This window comes from Podarcis bocagei (assembly GCF_964188305.1).
Source record: "Podarcis bocagei genome assembly, chromosome: 8".
NCBI classification, from domain to species: Eukaryota; Metazoa; Chordata; class Lepidosauria; order Squamata; family Lacertidae; genus Podarcis; species Podarcis bocagei.
The window spans coordinates 27045672-27052452 of NC_138133.1; the positions used below are offsets into that span (position 1 = coordinate 27045672).

A 6781-nucleotide genomic window follows, 5' to 3' on the forward strand; every position below is an offset into this window, starting at 1 on the left:
CACCAACACAGATTTCTAAAACAAGGTAAAACATTGATGCAAAATGTTTGTCAGCAGAAAATAAAACAACAGAAAAAAGAGAATAAAACAGCAATGGGTACCATGCAAATGGATCTCAGTGAATTGCACCTCCTGATCTTCATGGGCTTAGAGGAAGAGCTGGGAATATAACGTTGAGGAGAGCTTTGCTTCAGTGGGGAGTTTCTTCCAAAGTTTTGGAATTGCCACTAAATCTGGCCAGTGCCAAACCTCAGCAAGGTCATGCGTGTGTTGGAGCACAGAGATAAGCAAACAGCCCACTGCGTCAACAGTGCTGTCAATCTCACTTTGCAGGAGAAACCTGGAAAAGGATCAAATTAGACCTGATTGATGTGGCGAGTGGCTGCGGTGGGGAGGTTTGGATTGTAGCCACAGCACAGGAGATCTGATCCATGTTCCTCCTGTCAAAGCCTAAGCCCAAATCTGTCCCTCCCACAGTTGGTCTGCCCGTGAGGTAGGTTGAGGGAGCCACCTTGGGCAGTGGTCAGTTCCCAGGGAGATATTGTACACTGTTTTTCAGGAGCCGATGTGCAACCCAGGTAAGGGAGACGTCAACAGGGGCAGGGCAGCGACACTGTGGGCAGGGTGGTACTTTCTTCCTTCACCTCAGGGGGTGAAAGTGGACAAACACTGCCCCTGCTCCCCATCTAAAGTGTGAAATGGGAAAGAACTGCCTGTAAGTTTTTTCCTTCCAAGGCTAATAGCAGCTTAGCTTGCCCACCTACACATCACTAAAAAAGACCACATAGCTTTGCATGAAATGTGCATGTACTAATTTACAACACATCTCACCACAGTAGGGAAATCTGAGACAAGGCAGCATACACACTATAAAGCTCAGCCTGGGAGTCATTTTGGATTCACAGCTGTCCATGGAGGTGCAGATCAATTCTGCTGTCTACCAGCTCCATTTTGTACACTGGCTGAGACCCTACCTGCCTGCGTATTGTCTCGCCAGACATTGGCTATCTCCTGCTTGGACTATTGCAATGCACTCTATGTGGGGCTACCTTTGAAGGTGACTCAGAAACTACAACTAATCCAGAATATGGCAGCTAGACTGGTGACTGAGAGCAGCCACCAAGATAATATAACACTAGTGCTGAACGGCCTACACTGGGTCCCGGTATATTTCCAAGCACAATTCAAAGTGTTGGTGCTGATCTTCTGTTATGCACTGAGCTTGAAGGAGCGTCTTCACCCCCATCGCTCAGCCCAGACACTAAGGTCCAGCGCCAAGGGCCTTCTGGCAGTTCCCTGACTGCGAGAAGTGAGGTTACAGGGAACCAGGCAGAGGGTCTTCTCGGTAGTGGCACCCACCTTGTGGAATGCCTTCCCATGAGATGTCAAGGAGATAAATAACTATACAACCTTTAGAAGACATCTGAAACATGCATCTGAGACATCCGAAACATGCTGGAAGCAGGACCGGATTTAGGTTTGATGAGGCCCTAAGCTACTGAAGGTAACAGGGCCCTTTATATCATAGCTGTCAACGTTTCCCTTTTTTAAAGGGAAATTCCCTTATTCTGAATAGGATTCCTTGCAAGAAAAGGGAAAAGTTGACAGCAATGCTTTATATGTCCAGCTGTCCTTTGTCAACAACAAATTGTTGCTTTTTTGTGTGTTGAATTTATGCTATATGGTAATTTATGGACCTAATAGGTATCTAAAGCCCATTTGCACATAACAAAATATGTATTTTATCAAAGAAATTGTTGAACTGAAATACAATTAAGAAGTATATTAATAGTGAAATAATTATTAAGCCCTAACTTAAAATGATTTTTTATTCATAACAAACTTAATAATGCAAACACATTGGTATTTGGCAATAACAAAAGTTCCTTTAGAAACACAATTTACAAAGACTCATAATTTTTTGGGGCCCCCATGAGAGTGGGGCCCCAAACTATAGCTTGTTTAGCTTATACATAAACCCGGCACTGGCTGGAAGCCACCCAGAGTGGCTGGGGCAACCCATTCAGATGGGCGGGTGCAAATAAAATAATAATAATAATAATAATAAATTTGTTAAGGCCTCTGGGACTTGTAACTCTGTGAGGAGTGAGCTATAGTGCCCATAATTCTTTGAGGGTGGAAATGTGCCTTGAAGAGTAGAGGTATACTGTTTAAGCAGATTGTGTGACTTCTGTGCTTGGACAGTTTATTCTCTAAATGTTGATGGGCATCTTCAAAGTCTTGTCTGCTCTCCCTTTTGTTGTTTCTTTATGTTAAAAATTGGATCTGGACTGGACAGTCTTTCAAACAGAGGACTACCCTCTGACCACACTTCAAAGTGATGACCGTCAGTCCTCTCTAAATGACACATGACCATCCTATAGCAGTTTCAAGGGTGTGTGTGAGATTATATTCGATTTAAGCTGGGGAATCAGATGAGGGGGCAAAGCGTTTGGCCTTCATCCAAATCAGCTCCCCCCCCCAGCTGCTTTAAAACCAAACAAAGAAAGCCCCTGAAGTAATTTCTCCTCCCACATAACAACTTCTTTAGTGCCAGGCATTCTGTGTGCCATGAGAATTCAAACTCTGCCCCTGCCACCCTGCCCTGATCCTGGTCTACATGTGCAGCAGAATAAGGTGGAAGAATCCTGAGGGCAAAATGTGGTTTGTGCCACTTTAGACTGAAGGTGCAGGAGGGGCACGTGTGTTTAAACACTTCCCTGCAAGAGGAAAGGTAGCACATCAGGGGATATTTTCTCTACTGTGCTGATTTTCTCCTTGCAGGAAGAGGTTGTCTATATTACAAAGGGAAGCAGGTGGGGTATGTGTGTGTGTGTTTTAAACACCTCCCTGCAAGAGGAAAGGTAGCACATCAGAGGATAATTTCTCTACTGTGCTGGTTTTCTCCTTGCAAGGAGGTGTTGTCTATTTTACATAGGGAAACTTTCAGAAATGTGATCCTCCTCCCTGCATGGTGAAGTGGTAAAGTGCGTTCTACCATCTTAGATCAGCAGGAACTCACCTCGCTTCATTTTAAATTTCTGATCTTCTCCAAAGAGATGCTGCTATCGCCTGTGTCCAGAGAGCAAGATCAACTATAGGTAATTGCTTAAAAACTTCAGAAATTAATCAGTATCCAAATAACATAAATAAAGGACTCACCCATACAGCTGCGAATAAAACATTTTAAGTATGTTGTAAAGTGTAATAGGGACGTGGGTGGCACTGTGGGTTAAACCACAGAGCCTAGGATTTGCCGATCAGAAGGTCGGCGGTTTGAATCCCCTCGACGGGGTGCGCTCCCGTTGCTTAGTCCCTGCTCCTGCCAACCTAACAGTTCCAAAGCACATCAAAGTGCAAGTAGATAAATAGGTACCGCTCCGGCGGGAAGGTAAACGGCATTTCCATGCACTGCTCTGGTTCGCCAGAAGCGGCTTAGTCATGCTGGCCACATGATCCGGAAGCTGTACGCCAGCTCCCTCGGCCTATAAAGCGAGATGAGTGCTGCAACCCCAGAGTCGGTCACAACTGGACCTAATGGTCAGGGGTCCCTTTACCTTTACCTTTAAAGTGTAATATACAAATGTGACACTAGATGGTGACAGGGAGCTATGCCAAATTTAATGTTCTTTTCAAAATGTTTTTTATGTGTGTGTGGTTTCCATCAAAATAAAGCAGTCTCTCAGGGCACATCAAATGCTAAGCAGAAAATGAGGGAGATCTAATTCTTCATCCCACACATATGCTCCACTTTGTTATTTGTTTTATTTATTCATCTATAGGTATGTTTGGAAACTATGTTTGGAAGCTATGTTGGTATAACATCATAAAAGAAAAGAAAAAGTTGGCCATGCCTTTTAAAAACGCACTGTAAATTTTCGCTTCTTTCATTGCAAGCTATTTCACATTTCCTTCACTAACTCTGAAAAGCATAGGAGCCATGTGATTAGTTATGTGGGGCAGGGCCTACCTGGGCCCCCACAATATTTTATTCAGGTTGGCACCCCTGCTGAAAAGGCACCCATATTAAGATTTTTGGGAACCGGCAAACATATTTGAGTGTAACTGATGAGCAGGCAGAATGATTAATTTTTTAAAAGTTTGTTTCATTTTCGCTAATTACTAATAGGAGACCATGAAGGGGGGGGGGAGAGGGACAGATGGCAAATTCTTCGATATTCTTTAGGCGTCTTGATGATAAACTGCCAAGCTGGGCAAGAGAAACTTTCTGAGTCCGCTCTAACCCAATAGTGTCTGAGCTGAGCTCCTGCAACTTGGAATCAGATTAGCTGTATCAAAGCTACAGTTTAGGCATCCAGTTATTGATTGCAGACAAATCAAAAGCAGAGACGTGTTTTCTGGCATTTAGCTGCTTTGGGCCAGTAAATAAGACCTGGCATGAACTTGTTGAGATACTCAGACGTCCTTGGGAACGCAGGTTGGTGCATCAAGGCCTTCAATATGTTCCAGCATTGAAGCTTTTAAAGGATTGTGCTTTGCATTTTGAGCCAAAACTAACAAAGGGGTAGCATGGGAATCCAGAGGATGTCAAAACCATGGGAGGCAAGGCGATTTCTGGCATTAGTTGCTGGCTGGGTCTCAAGGCCACTTTGCACATTACTCAAATGCAAACTTGGGGTTGCTATCAGGGGTGCCACAAGAAAGCTTTATTAACTATGAACTACAAAATTTGGAATCCCCTCCAAACTGGTGCCAAAGTTTTGCACTTGTTTTGTACCCTTTTCTAAAAAATGAGTTGTTCTGCAAACCTCATGTTTTGTAAAGGTAAAGGGATCCCTGACCATTAGGTCCAGTCGTGACCGACTCTGGGGTTATGGCGCTCATCTCGCTTTATTGGCTGAGGGAGCTGGCGTACAGCTTCCGGGTCATGTGGCCAGCATGACTAAGCCACTTCTGGCGAACCAGAGCAGCGCACGGAACTGCCGTTTATCTTCCCGCAGGAGCGGTACCTATTTATCTACTTGCACTTTGACGGACTTTCGAACTGCTAGGTTGGCAGGAGCAGGGACTGAGCAATGGGAGCTCACTCCGTTGCAGGGATTCGAACCGCCGACCTTCTGATTGGCAAGTCCTAGGCTCTGTGGTTTAACCCATAGCACCACTTGCATGTTTTGTACCCTCCCCCAAAACGGAGTAATTGATACTCAAACCCGGGGTCACAGGTATCCCACCCCCAAACCCCACCATTGTCCAATTCACTCCAAACTGGTGCCAAACATTTTGCAATAGTTTTGTACTGCAAACCCCACGTTCTGTATCACCTCCCCAACAGAGTGATTGATGCTCAAAATGTCGGGTTTTGCAGTACAAAACTATTGCAAAAGTTTGGAGTGAATCTGGCAGTGTTGGATTTTGGGGTGTTAACTACAAATCTTGGTATGATGGTGATATTACTCAGTTTTCAGGGTGGTACAAAGCATGACGTTCACGGTACAAAATGGGTATGGAACTTGGGAGGGGATCCCAAATTTCGTGGTTCGTGGTTAATAAAGCTCTGCAAGAACCTGGAGCCAATCTCAGCTCCCTGATAGCACCTCATCCTGCAGTGCTGCTAAGTGGGTGCAGACCTGATTGGCCCTTTGGAGCAGGACTGGGGAACCACAGACCCCGGGGCCAAATGTGGGTCCCTCTAGGCCCCTCAGGACTCATTCTAGGCCATATCCCCTCTGCAAGACACACTCCTCACCAGCCCTGCTCTTCATCCTCCTTGGGTGGTGCTTTTGCCTGGCCAGAATGTCTTCTTGAACCATTATAATGCCTCTTGCTCGCCTTCATACAGAGAAGGTGTGTGTGTCTCCAAGCCTCTGGATTTTGCACAGCCAGAGTGTAGCCTCATGTACAGAAGTCTTCCACATTGACAAATACTTGATCCATCAAAGTAGCAATGCCAAGACTATGAAGACTTTCATTCTAGCAATGAAATATGGTCCCTTCTCTAGGAATGCTCATTATATCACAATGTGTCATTAGCAGAAATCCTATATCTTGGGAGGAGGTATAGGATTGTGATGATAACCTCATGGCAATACCAAGTCCTAAACAGCAACCTTTTGCCATTTTTTTCCTTAAAAAAATAAATAAATTAGAAAGAGGGGTTTTTTTGTTTTTTGTTTAGATGTTTCACCTTTTCCTTCCCTTAGCTTTCTTCTCAGGTTCAATTTTCATTTGTCCCCCTTAGGGCTTTTTCAAGCATGGCTAAGAAAGGAAGAAGAGAAGAAGAGCAGAAATACAAGATCATTGACATTTGTGAAAAATGCAACTGCTACGTAAAGGAGGAAAGGCAAGCTCAGTGCTTTGACTCAGCAGAGCATCTCTTGCAAAATAAGATGAATGGAAGGGGAGAGGCGAGAGCACTGTAGAGCCACGGATGACTTGGAAAAAGGGAAAAGAGGAGAGAGAGGCAGGTTTATCCTTCACGTGAGCCAAGGACGTTTAAAAGCAATCTGGCTTTTTCAGCCAGAGGTACTAAGCTGAAATCGCTTTTACATTTCTGTTTGTTCAAAACAACAGAATGTTCACTATCCATTTCATTGCTCCCCACCCCTCTTGCTCTGGGTGGGAATGGAGGGGGTGGGGAGTTGGTCCTCTTTGCATTATAATGCGAACCTACACTTTTCTGAATTTTGCAGTGTCAGCCTACAACCAAAAAATGTGTTCCACAAGCAGGCATATTAGGGAAAAGTGGGAATTAGGACACAAATGTTAGTGAAAACAACAGACAAAATGCATCACATTTGGAAAAATGTGCTTGCAAAAAATT

The 6781-nt window shown here is 44.4% G+C and overlaps 1 long non-coding RNA gene across 1 annotated transcript; it reads left to right on the forward strand.

The window, feature by feature from the left end:
- The first annotated feature begins 529 nt into the window (after window positions 1-529).
- Window positions 530-6497, forward strand: LOC308594068. The gene is made up of 2 exons (XR_014011287.1): window positions 530-578; window positions 6200-6497. It is a non-coding gene; the product is annotated as an uncharacterized lncRNA (long non-coding RNA).
- Window positions 6498-6781: the final 284 nt, after the last annotated feature.